The sequence below is a fragment of the Camelus bactrianus genome, chromosome 13 (assembly GCF_048773025.1).
Source record: "Camelus bactrianus isolate YW-2024 breed Bactrian camel chromosome 13, ASM4877302v1, whole genome shotgun sequence".
NCBI lineage: Eukaryota > Metazoa > Chordata > Mammalia > Artiodactyla > Camelidae > Camelus > Camelus bactrianus.
This window is the reverse complement of record NC_133551.1, coordinates 49,769,788-49,783,261: the sequence shown is the minus strand read 5'-3', so window position 1 is coordinate 49,783,261 and position 13,474 is coordinate 49,769,788. Positions and strand designations below refer to the sequence as shown.

The 13,474-nt window shown below is 50.7% G+C and overlaps 1 protein-coding gene across 6 annotated transcripts in view; it reads right to left on the bottom strand.

Moving 5' to 3' along the window:
- The window catches only part of HIVEP3 (HIVEP zinc finger 3), a 454,010-nt gene that overhangs the window by 113,359 nt on the left and 327,177 nt on the right, over positions 1-13,474 (bottom strand). The window contains exon 1 of one of the 6 annotated variants that reach the window (XM_074376697.1): positions 12,129-12,972. The exons of the other annotated variants lie outside the window; for them this stretch is intronic. The gene's annotated coding sequence lies outside the window, so the exon portion shown is untranslated. Of the gene's footprint in view, positions 1-12,128; positions 12,973-13,474 lie in introns of those variants that run through there. 6 annotated transcript variants of the gene reach the window in all.

The window sequence follows — 13,474 nt, the reverse complement described above, 5'->3', positions numbered from 1 at the left end:
ACACTAAGAACAGAAAGCCTCAAGCCAAGTCTCAGCTTTGAAACCCCGCGTATCTCGAGCTACCCACTTGACTTCTCTGATCTTACTCTTGGAGACAAAAAATGTTTCCATAAGGGGTCTGTATGAGTTTGAACTGAGGTCACATGTAGAAATGCTGGAGGTACAAGAATCCTCTGGCTGGTGGAATCCCAGGCGCCACCCTGTCCCACAGTCCGATGCTACAGCTGTGGGGAGGGCTCAAGAATATGCATTTCCCCTACCCTCCATCCGGGCTGTAATTCCACTGCAGTCATCAATGGATCATATTTCGAGAAATCACTCTAGAAAATGCTCAATATGTATTTGCGAAATAAACGAATCCTGAACATCTGTTGAGATGCACATGGCTGCTGGGAGACATGGGCTGGAGGAAATAAGTAATTATCTCCAAATACACTTCCTGTGAAGTCCAAATGATGGGAACTGGGTTGAGGCTTCTAGGACTGGGAGGATGATGCAAGAACTGCTCACGTCCCTGAGGAGCAGACGTGAGCTCTTCCGGTCAGACAGAGACCTGGCTGGAGGGTCCTGCCCTGGGGCTCAGGGTCAAACACAGGGAGGGGTGTTCCAGGGAGCCCCTGGGGACTAGTTCCAGATCCTGTTCTCTTCAGTATCTTCATGCAGACAGGAAAGAAAGAACTGAAAATATGCTCATTAAATCTGCATCTGGCACCCAATTTGGCAGGGTTGCCAAAATTCTGTAAGACTAGAATTAAATTAGCAAATTGGAAGTAAAATGATTTTAAGCAGACATGATGGAATTCATCAGAGCCAGGTGGAAACTAGTGGGGGGAAGGGACCCAAGAAAGATCACACACCCAGGGGTGGGAAAGCCTGGCCGCCAGCGGAAACGGAAAAGAAACAAATCAGTGAGCAGACCTGACCCAAAGGATAAGATTCACCCCTGGAATGTGCTGGTGACAAAGCCAGCCCCACGCTGCGAGGTGGCGAGAGGCTCTTTCTGGGAGACAGGAGCTGTGGCCGGCAACAACCAGTGAAGGATGGCAGCCATTTACAAGGGGACCAAGAAGAAAGGACCCAGGGAACTGTTGGGAAATGAGGCAGGGTGGGTTCTCCGGACCAAGGACCTCTTGAGGGCAGGCACTGCGGTGGTGCACACAGTGCCCGGTGTGCTGTCCAGGCTGTGATCACCATTGCATGTCCACTGAGCTCATGGTCTGGGGAAGACACTGGGATGGACTCGGAGGGGCAGGGGTAGCACAGAGCCTATAGAGGGAGGGGCAAGAGGACTGAAGCGTTTACTGGGTACTTCCTAAGCATCACGCACCCTGTTAGATATGTGCCAAGCATGACCTCATCTCATCTTCTCAGTAACCCTGGGCTTGAGAGATTAGTCTTTGCTCTTCATTTTCTTGGGCTTTCTTTCTTGTTTTCTTTGTTTAAAAATAATTTTTTAGCAAATATAGGAGTATATAAAGTAAAATGTGGCCCAGTCCCCCTTCACCCTCTTACCCACCCAATGTCTACTCCCCGGATGAAACTACCACTAACAGTTCCCTGGTATGTTCCCACGCTGTTGTCATGAACACAGAAACATATCTACACGTGCACACATGTATATAATTGTTTAGCTGTCTCGGTATAAAAATGGGATCAGATGAAACATATTGCACAGAAACCTTTTTCCAGTTAAGAATATGTTATAAATGTCCTCCCACGTCAGGACCTATAGATTCATTTGTTTGATTTTAAATGGCCGTAAAGTATTCCCTGGTATGAATTTACATAATTTTCTTAAGCATTGCCACTGCTGGACATTGAGGTCATTTCCAAGTTTTTTCTACTGCAAACAACGCTATAAGGGGACATCTACATATATGTGTATATTTAAATGTGTGTGTATATGCGTGTATGTATATGTATGTGTGTATATATATATATGTATCTTTGTGTTATTTGTGTTTCCATAGCTGGTGAATTTCAGGATCAGGGCAGGTCTGTGCCTGTATCATTTTCATTGATGCCAATTGAAGCTCACAAGTCCCCTTGACCCTTGCCAGCATTAGGTTGTCTTTATTTTTTCCCATGTTTGCCATCTATAAGCATTTTTAATTCTAACCCTTTGTTTTTAGTAGCTAGAGCATTAGTCATATGTTTATGAGCCATTTTCACTTCTCTGAACTACCTGTTTACATATTTGCTCATTTTTTTCAATTAGCCGTTTTTGCAGTTGGTTCATGGAATTCTCATAATAAGAATAACAACTAACACGAAGCTGTCTATGCACCGGGCACTGTTCTAGGCTCCCTGCAAGCTTCACAGCACTGAATCAAAACCCCAAGAGGGGAGTGGTAGCGCCAGTCCATGTTTACAACCAAGGAAAGGGAGGCTCGGAGACGTCAAATGATGTCTGAGGTCACGAACGTCCGAGGGGGGACAGGCCAGAGTCTGAGGGATTACTTGAACCAACCATTTTATCCTCAAATGAGATATTTGAAAAGTACCCCCCTCATCTAACTCATAGAGAAAGAAAATTTCCTTCTTAAATTTTCCCTCTTTCTGTTATTTATCCTTTACTTTCTTTGTGGAGTCTTTAAGTGCATATTGATTTACTATACCAGGTAAGGACACTGAAGTTCAGTTTCTGAGAGAGGCAATTACAAAATGGAATTGGACCCTCTACCTGAGATGGGACATGGAAACATGCCTGAGAAATGAAGAGCAGGATTTGGGTAGGGGCAGGATTTACTCATGAGGGTAAAAGTCAGGGGACATGAAGGCTGAGGTGGGCCCCAGGCTGTGAAGGGCTCCAAAGGCAGGCGGGCAGGTCCCAGGACTCTCCCCTGGGGGCAACTTAGGGTGAGAAAGTCTGGCACCAGGGAGTGGGTGACAATCAGCCTATGTAGAAATCATCATCTGATCACCTATAAATCATCACCTAATCACAGAGTGATCTCACCAGGGGGTCACGTCCACCAGCCTGGCACTGGGAGCAGTGAAGGTGCTCGTCTTTCAGGGTGATAAACACACCTGTGTACCTGGAAGTGCCGGGGATCCCTCATGTGAAAGCCACACCTGACAGAGGCATAACTGGGGGCTTCAGTGGCACCTTTAATGAGGTTCTTTTTCAGCTCCCCAAACACCAATGTCGCGTGTGGGTTTCTGGGTTGGAGACCTCCCGAGTTGTCACATGGCTTGGTTATCCTCACCTCAGCAAACACACGCAACACTTCTGTCTCCCATGGACACAACACACAGTGGAGGGGGAAGGGTCATTTGCATGCCATTTGCCACTTTTCTTCTGAGAAGAGAGAAACTGAGTTAACAAAATAGGAAAAATGTGGGAAACAGACTTGCTAAAACTAACATGCAGAAACAAGTCTCAGAGTCACAATTTAGCAGTCGTTATGTTTTTTTCCAGCTTTGACCTCAGATAACTTTAGTGTTTTCCAGAATGTTTTTGTATAGAACTCCAGTTCAGCTATTCCTTACACACAGACACTCACACACAAAACCTATTGCTAATACATATATATATATTATATATATATGAGTTCTCTGATCAATCAAGCTTGGAAAACTGTACACAATGTCCACCTCTACACACACACACTTCCACACACTTTCGGGAGATTTCCAATGCTCTTTCACATACTAAAGACTCAGAAGTCCTGCAGTATAAGGGCCTGTGTACTTTGCTATTGCACTTTTATTTTCTCCTTGTATCATGTCTTTCCATCCCACAGCACTTGTGTTCTAGAGAACACACCAGGGAATGCCAGACTTCTTTATTTCACAAGATCAGAGCCTGCTTAAAATAAAGAGTCTATGAGGGAGCAGCTGCCCTACTCTTTTAAACATTAAATGCTTTCTAAGAGACTCATGGTGATGGTGTCCTGTCCATCTGAGCATCTTTTGCCAATCCTACATTTCAGGGTGACACTAAATGTCCACATGCCAAGGTGACGTGTGGAGTGGCACAAGCCCTCTGGACACCATTAGGAGACCAGGTCACCCAGACAGGCTAAACTTTAACTCTCAGGCATTTGCACAGTGAACCTGGGTTAATCCCTTGCTCTGGACTCAGAGGTATTCAGCGAGAGGGTCCCAGGAGACTCACCTAAGCCAGCCCACTTGCTTTGTGAATGGGGAATCACGTCAAGGAAGCCCTTGACCCTCATCTCTTTCCTTTACTCCAGGAGACCCCGTCCCCTGGCCCTGGTGTTTTCTACCATGAGAAAAAAACCAGATCACCGTTACACCTCCCTCTCTGCTTCTGTTCTCACTACCGCACACGACTCCTTCACAGCCATTAGTCACTACGATTCCGAGTCACATGATGCAGCCCTACAAATAGAACTGGTTTCCTTCTGTCTGCTATAGCATCAAGTTGAGTTACAATGTGAGGTGGTGAGTTTGCATCACATGTAAAGGGCATACTTGGTATAGCCTACAATATAAGTCATATGATCTATGAGAAGTTCACTTAGGGGCAGCCTCCAGGGGAGACACCGCCCAGAGTACACTCCTCCTCTAGTGTGGTTACCAGCATTGGTTTATAATCTTGCTGCTTCTCACATGGGCAACTCTAGGCAGCATGCTTGGGGTGCCTTGTAGCAGGTGGGATTCAATCACTTGATGACCTTTATGGCTCTTATCAGTGACCTTGAAGAGGCCAGTGAGTCGGAGTGTATTTGATTTATTCAGTTATTTTTAGATAAATTTTTCCCTTTGGAATAGTCTTACATTGACAGAGAAATTGAAAACATAGAAGAGAGTTCCCATATACCCTTCACCCAGCCTCCTTTAAAGTTAACATCTTACAAAACTAAGGTACACGGGGCAAATGGAAATTGATACCCATACATTATTATTAACTAAACCTACAAACATTATTCATATTTTACCAGTTTTTCTAGTAATGTCCATTTTCTGTTCCAGGATCCAATGCAGGATCCCATATTGCATTCAGTCGTCGTACCTCTTAGTCTATGGGTTTATTTTTGTTTTAAAAAAATAAACATCATCCTCTCCTGCATGGAGGGTGCTATGCTGGGTGCCCCACTGTCCTGCAAGGAGAAACGCAGATCTGATGGGCAGCAGAGTCTGGCTTTGAGTGTCCACTCTGCCCCTCACTTGGGATCTGGTCCTGGGCTAGTCACTCCATGCATAGAGTTCTCAGATTCCACATCTGCATCATGGAGATGATACCTTCTACTTGTGAGAGGGCTGAATAAGACCGTCTATGTGGACAGGCGTTTTGAAGGTTCAAAGTCCAATTCACCGATAACCCTACCCTGCTCACTATTACTACCATTAACGCCGGTGTAATGCCCATCATAAATTAGACTTGGTATCCTGTATCGAAAGCAGGATAGCCCAGAGTCTGAGCTGCCTGGCTGAGCTGACAGTTTCAGCCTCAAATGAGATCTTTCCATAGGCGCTCAGGTACCGCAGAAAGGAAATTCTGTCTCAGTTAGTCTGTTCACTTCTGCACTTCTTTCAGGGCTCTGCCCAAATGTCGCCTGATTAGTGATAATTTCCCTGACCATGTGACATACACAAGCCCCCTGAACCCTCCCCCTGGCATTCTCTAACTTCTTACCCTACTTTTTTCTCCTCTACGGCACTTACCCCATTTGACATATTACATTTACGTGCGCCTCTATTCACAGGATGTCTCCCTCTGCTAGTCTATAAGCTCCAGGGGAGCACTGCCTGTTGTCTGTTTTGGTCACTGCTGCATCCCTGTGCCTAGAACAGTGACTGATACTTAGGAAATGTTCAACAGATATTTGGTAGATGACTGGATGTTCAGTGTCACTCTGCAACTTCATGCCTCCATCCTGATCATCTGAAAACAAACACTTCCTATCCAAACATACTGTTGAATTCAAATGAGAGGAAAGCTATTCGGGAAGCAGGTGGCTTTGAGCCTTCTGGGTCTTCTTTAAGGAAAAAAAAAGAAGAGTAATGCTCTTCTTTTAATTTAATATCATGCCATTAACGTCTCTTCACCTGCCTCCTCTCCCATGAGCAGCTCTGCCAATTAGAAACCACAGTCTCTTCCTCATCCACAGTCTGTCTGCTGGCTTCTCCACAACAATCAATTCCAGCAGAGCCCAGGCTAGAAAAAGCCGGTGAAACCCCCACACCCCAGTTGGGGCCCACTCCATTACTGAGGCTACTCAGCACTTGCACATCAAAGGCTCACAGGCTTCTCAGGGCAGGAAGATGCCAGGAGGTCTGGCAGACTGGCCTCAGTGAGGATACTGAAATGCAGAGAGGGGAGGGAACTAGCAAATGATATACAGTGACCTAGTAGCAGGTCCAGGACAGAACCCACATCTCTTGGCTCGGCATGCTGGTCCTGATTCCTCTTGGGCTGGAACCACATCCCCGTGCCCATCTTTCACCAAGGGGCATGTGCTTATTTCCTTGAGCACCAAGCTGGCAGTCTGCCTCCACGCCTCCTGCCCATTCCTGGGGACCTGATGAATTTGGGCAGCGATGGGTGGAGGTCACTTTCCAAAAGCAGCAAAGCACAGGACAGGACAGGAGAGCCAGAACAGAAAGGAAATGGGGGCCACATTGATTAACAGCCAGGTAGGTACTCTTTACCATCATCTCATCTCATCTCACACTCATAGTGCCCTGCGACAAAGGTGTCAGAACCACATTAGATAAGTGAGGAAAAGGAAACACAGAGAAGTTGAAAAATGCAGCAAATCACATGACAAGTATACGGCAAAGCCAGCTGCAGAGTGGGTCCCTCCTGGTTCCGAAGCCCTGTTCTCTGCTCACCCACTCTAATAAAGACCTTAAAACTTCACCAGCACTCCAGAGAGGAGTGGGTCCTTCAAACGCCAAGATATTCCTCTGGTAAAGTAGCCAGAACACACCCATCTGGAGATGGGGAAACTGAGATCTGGTGAGGAAATGCAACTTGTCTATGGCCACTTGGCTAGGGAGAGGCTGGATCTGTTAGACTCAGAGCTTCGTGAGGAGGCAGGTGCTCTCCTAGTGCTTAGCTCCATGCTGAGCCCCTGGAAGGACTCAACAGGCTGTTGATGAATAAATGAATGAATGACAAAGTAGGTTAGAAGCATAACTTCCTATGACTCCCCCAAGCCATGTGCTTGCCCCAGAACTGCCCCACACAGTGGCCTCAGGAACATGAGACCAGGCTGGTGCAGGTGAGCACGGCTTGAAATTAACACTGGCCTCCCTCCAAGCCTCACGTCCCCCTCGCTGAGCCCATGGATCTGTGAGGCGTGGGTAGTGATGCTGGCCGCGGTCCCCATTCAGCCCTCAGCTCCCTACCAGAGCTGGAACTGTGCAATGAAGAGGTGCGGGAAGGCTGTGGAACTGGTCATTCTTTGGCCCAAGAACTGATGTTTACAACATGATATGTATCCTCTTCTTAAAAGTCCGGTGTTTGGTGCAAATTGGTCCAATCGGTTTTATTGAACCCTTTAGTAGCAACCAATTCAAAAATACTACAGTTGTTTTTATTATTATAATTCATTTTTTATAATAACTGAAGCTGTTTTTACTATTCCCCTGCTACATGTCAGCCTCAGCTATCTCATAAGATATCTGGCATAGATGGTCTTCTGTAATCCATCCAGCCACTCTGTAAGGAAGGGTGAGCATTCCCATAATACAGACGAGGAAACTGAGGCTTGCGAGAGGTAAAGGAACTTGGCCAAGGTACATGTTAGAAAGCAGGAGATACAAACTCAGGTCTGGGGGCCCCAGAGCTCATGTTCTGCCCATGTGGCTTGTGTGCGCTCAGGACAAGGAGGTTAGAGCCACAGCTAAGGATACATTGAAACTGGAGGCAGACAGAGGGCCTGCCAGACTTCCCTGGCATCCAGCTAGCTGGGCTTCTTACCCCCAGGCTGAACTTCTAGCACCAGGGGCTTCTCCACATACCCAGATGCCACTCCTAGAAGCTCTGAATCAGACAGTTGGGGTTGAACTTGAAGCTCTTCTGTTAAAAGCCCTCAGGAGACAGCAAAGGACACCCTTGGTTAAACCACTGCTCTCAGTTCTCAGGAGGTCATTCTCTCACACCTACACCTTCTTCCAGAAGGTTCCAACATGTTTCTTAAGATATTCATTTGATGGTTTACCAAGGATACCATGCCTCAGAACCTGAGACCTTACAATCCTAGGATTCTCAACAAAGCAACAGTAATTCTGATCGTCCACAGACAGGGAGATGGGCTGTGAAAGTCTGTCTTTATTAACCATGACAGTTATTCCCACACAGCATGATGTTTATGAAAAGGACTTGAGAGCCCAAAGTCCTGGGTTTGAGTCCTAGCTCTGTCCTTGACTAGCTGTGCAACCTTAGGCAAATCAGTTCAACAAAACAGTTACTCAGAGCTCTGGGGTGGGAAGACAAGACACAGGAGTGGACCAGCAAAGCCACAGCGCTCTTAGCACTGAGTTCCTCATCTGTAAAATGGGAACCAACAGCTACTAAGTGCCTACAATGACGTGTCAGGCCCTGACATGCTGGTTCTCACTTCACACCCCCAGGGCCTCAGGAGGTAGGCTCTCCCATGTCCTGCCCTGCACCTGAGAAAGCAAGGATTCAGGGGTGAAGCAGCTTGGATGAGCCCGCAGCAGCATGTGCCGGTGTCTGAGGTCTCTTCACTCACCGCCACCATCCCCCCTTCTTAACCCTCCCCCACTTGGCAGACCAGTCCACAGAGTGAACGGATAATAGGAGAGAGTGCTCTGCAGCCCATCAGGAACCACACAGAGGTATGACATCATGGTTATTAATAATGGAAGCGGCGCAACTAATTCACGATCCCTCCAGATGGACCACCTGAATGGTTGTGGACCTCCTTCACACAGAGCATCAGATCCTATTATGGCAGAGCAAGGAGGGGCCCTAGGAGCCCAATCCTCTCCTCATTTATATGTGGGGGATGGACCAGAAGGGAGGCAGCCCTCTGAGGTAGTAGAGGCAGCCCCACACCCCAGAGCCCAGGATGCACTCAGTTTGGCTCTTGTGATTGAACCACAAAGACAGTCAGGTCCCATACCAGATACCAGCAGTTGCCCTCTTCAAAGGGCACTGGTAAGAGAATCAGCAGTGGCTGCAAGTGTCACCCTCGGTCTAGCTCCTTCACGCTGTGGGGACTTTGTACCTGCTGTCTTCTGCATGGAATACTCTTTTCCCAAATCTTGGCATGGCTATCACTTTTTCACTATTCAAGTCTCAGGATAAATTTTCAGCTCCTCTGAGAGGATACCCGGGGCCCCATCTTTACCTTCCCCCATTCCTCTCTGACACTCTCCATCCCGCTGCCTTGTTCAAGTTTCTTCACAGTGTGCATCACCATTGAGCATTATCCATCCATTACTATTCATTCTCTCTCCCTTCCCACTGGAATGCAAACTCCGTGATCAGAGAATTAAGTCATTTTCATTGCCTTAATCCCCAGAAAGGTGCCTAGGTCCCAGCAGACACTTCAGCAAACATGTTGAGTGAATCCCTCTGGATGCTGGCCTGGGTCACGGCCATTCTAGCAGTCAGGAGTCACTTGCTCACTCACTCATTCAATAAATGCTTATTGAACGGCTCCTCTGTGCCAGGCATTCTGCTAGAAGCTGGGGATTCCAATCCAACTAATGAGACAAAGTCCTTGCCCTAACAGAGCTTTGACAGTTGATGAAAACAAACGACACAATAGAAGCCAGGGCTGTTTCAGCCACATCATGTGTGACCGAACAAAAGCTGGACCAAAAGAAAAAGAAAAAAAAGGTGGGGTGGGGGGGGTAAGTATGGCAGAAAATGGGAGAATCAGGAAAACACTGGGGAAATGTAAACATCATACTGGCCCCGCCAGGGATTCCCACATGTTCAATACTCATCTTGGGGAGCTGGGGCCAGGTACCCCGCCCCCTCCAGCTCTGGGGACATGAGGACAAGGGGACATGCCTATTGCCATGAGCGCCTCCTGGCTGCAGCCTATAGTACAACAGGATGGATATGTGTGTGAGAGTTGTACAGGAGTGGGCATGTACACATATAGAAGCAGGTGACTGCATGTGTGTGAGCAGATGTAGGTGTGTGTGTGCGTGTGTAGGGGCATATGTGTGAATGAGTATAGAGGGTCGAGTGTGTGAGCGTGGGAGAGAGCGGAGGGAGAGAAGGGTTTGTGTTTGGAAGTGGATGTGTGAGTGTGTAGGAGTGCTTGTGTGTGTGTGTATGTGTGTGTGTGAGATGACACTGGTACCATTACCACAGCGCCCATGTCTGGTAGAACTTTACATGTTAAAGCCCCTCAAACAACTGACACCTAGTAGGTACCTGATGATTACTGAATTCACTTAAGTCTTTATGTTTGTCAAACATATCCTGCAGAGTGTCCACATAAAGCAGCAAGACTGGTTCCAGAAGAGAGCTGTCAACTTCTGGATGTAACTGAGTGGGATGAAAACACTGCATGAAGACTCTGGGTTCTGGTCCCTGTTTTACCACTAACTACTGGGTGATGTTGGGCTATTGTTTAGCTGTGATCTCAGATAAGGCGTTCACCTCCTCTGGGCTTCTACTTACTCTTCACCCAAGAAGGCAACTAGAACTTAGACGAGTGGACAACGCCACATCATGTCTATGAGAAGCTCCAGAGGCACTGTTTCCTTGGGGAGGGAGCAAGCATGTGTAACTTGAAAAGGGCTACAGGGAAGGGAAGAGCTGGGTCTGACAAAGTTAAACAGATTCTTTTATTGTAGTACTTCTCAGAGACTTTAATTTGCCAGTCTGGACTGATTGGCCAGAAGGGTTATAGAGAGCTTGCAGAATGTGCTAGACTTACTAGGAAAGGAAAGCTTACTTGTAGCACAGCTTTCAGAACTAATGTTCCACAGAACCCACTTTGGGGACTCTGCTAGCAGGCATATGGGACACTTATTAACGCCCCCTTTCTTGCAGACGACAGAAGAGAAATGGTGTTCAGTCTCCCTAGGTCACACAGCAGAGCCCTGGCAAATACTAGACCAAAATCATCCAAACCACAGTAACTGGCACGTGCACAGGGCTTTATATTTACAGAACATTTTCACTTATAAGATCTTAATTCTCCGTGACAACATTCCTCTGAGGACCTTCAGCCCCATTTTTCAGATGATAAAATGCAGCCTGAAAGAAATCAAGGAATCTGCTCCCAGCCATTAAGTGATGGACCCATAACTTGCCTTTATCATTCTCTCCTATGTCCTCGATCAGACCGTCAATAAATACATTCTATATTTTATAGAAGAACAACTGTAGCCACTTCACAGAGCCGCCTGCCAGATAGATGCCGAGGCTTACACACCTGCACCTGTTCTGCAGTCGCCACCACTGCTGTCTGGAACCTAGGCACCATGCATCGATCGATAGGGAAGGGGAGAGTGCTCAGAGAAATGCCCAAGGATGGGCACCACTCTGGAAAAGGCTGTGAGGCCAGGATAGCTTCCTGCCAGTCGACACGCCCTCTTGACCATGCCAGGTACAGCCCCCTCGGCTGTACCACCTTACCAGGTACCACTCTTCAAGAGGGGTGGGAAGAGCCAGAGCAACGCTAGTTTAACTCCCTCCCAGTAAGCCCAAGGAGCCCATGGCTGGTCGGCTGGGACAGTCAAACCACCACTGCCTCCAGGGGTAAGCGTGGCCAGGGCTGCCAAAGCCATTCAGCAGTTCCCACCGGGGTGCTGTGTCCCACCGTGTCCGCCAGGATGCGGCTCGAGAGGCGGGGCGGGGTGCGGGTCTGTTCCAGGCCCGGAGGGGCGAGTAGGGCTGTGCCAGGCGTCAGTGTACGGGAGAAGTGTGAACGCGGGAACGCTGGTGTCACCCCAGGGTGGTGACAGAAGTAGCGTCTGGGAAACGCGGGCGGAGAACGTGTGCACCAGGCAACCCCGGGCTGTGGAGGAGTCCCGGAGGTCCCGGAGTTGGCCCGACGCGCTCCTGCACGCGCTCTCGCGCCCAACCCTCTCTCACGGGCCCCGCTCCCGCTGGTGCCCTGGCCGCCGGCCAACCGGGCTGCCGGTGCGCTTGTAGGTGCGGGACTCCGGGCTGCCAGGCCGCGGCGGGGCGCAGGGCGCGGGCGCTCACTGCTTACCTGCGGGCTGCCGTGGCTCCGCGGCTCTGGGCTGGGCTGCGCCGGGCTGGTCTGGGCTGCGCTGGGCTGCGCTGGGCTGTGCGCCCGGCCTCCGCGCGGCTCGGCAGCGCCCGCTCACTCGGCTCCGCCCGGCTCGGCTCCGCCCGGCGGTGCCCGGGGCTCTCGCTGGCGGCCCACGCGGCGCGGGGTGGGCGCGGGGCGGGCTGGCGGGCGGGCGCCGGCGGCGGGCGCGGCTCCGGGCCGCCCCGCGGCCGCTTGGAAGCTCCTTATTTGGGCAGTGATGTCAGGGGAAGTCGCAGGGGCCGGACCACCCACTTCTTTCCATTCACTCCCCAGTTTCCTGTCGCCGAGCCCGGGGGACCCCGGCGGCCGCCCGGGCCGCCTCTCCAGCCAGCTCGGCCCCGCGTGCCCGACCTCGCTGCCCGCCGCTTGGGGTCCCCGCGCAGCCGAGTCCCGGCGGGTAGGAGGGCGGGCTGCCCCCGGGAAGGGTCTGCGTCTGGGGAATCCCCGGCTCCCGGCGGCCGCGGGGAGGGTCTGCGCGGCGGCCTCTGCGGTGACAGGCTGTGTCACTCCGGGCGCCGCCCCTCCCTCGGCGCCCGCCCCGGCTCCCGCGCTGTCATTTCCTCCCGGGCCCTCCGGGAAGGGCAGTCAGGGAAGCCCCGGTCGCCGCCGCCGGGGTTCTGCCGCTCGGGGCCCCGCCGCTCGGGCCCCCGCCTCGGGGGCACCCGGCCAGGCGGGAGTCCATCGTCGCCCTCAAAGGGCACGCACCCCGCCTTGCTCCCGAGTGCCAGCCCTGCTCCGGGAAGTCCGCGCCTCCTAAGGCGGGAATACGCCTTAATGGGCGCTGGGCGGGGCGGGCCTGGCCCGGGTTCCCTGGGCTCCAGCCTTGGGGTGGGGGTGGGGGCACCCCGGGGCTTCCCAATGGCCTGACTTTCCCAGAAGCTACCAAATCCCAGGGTTTGGGACCTGAGTCACATTGGTTCACCCTTTGGTCAGTCCCCAGCGCAAGTGGGCCAGTTCCCCACTCAGCCCTGCTGCCTGCTTCCCGAGGGAGCAGAATGGCCAAGGCCTGGAGACCTCACCAGGATCTGTAGCTCACAGACACAGGCACCCTGTGGCGCAGACTTGTCAGGTGACGCCCTCGAGGTCAACTCTCTGCTGAACCAGGGCTGACCGTGGGTCTGGCTGACTTCAGGCCTGGTCTCTGCTGGCCAGGAACAGTCTCAGGAGGTTATGGGGACCGGGGCCAAAGTCAGGACTAGAGTGAGGCAAGCTAAGTGTCCAGGGTGCCAACTGCAGGAGGCACTCCCTCTCCAGGTCACAGATGTTCAAGGACTCACAGAGTG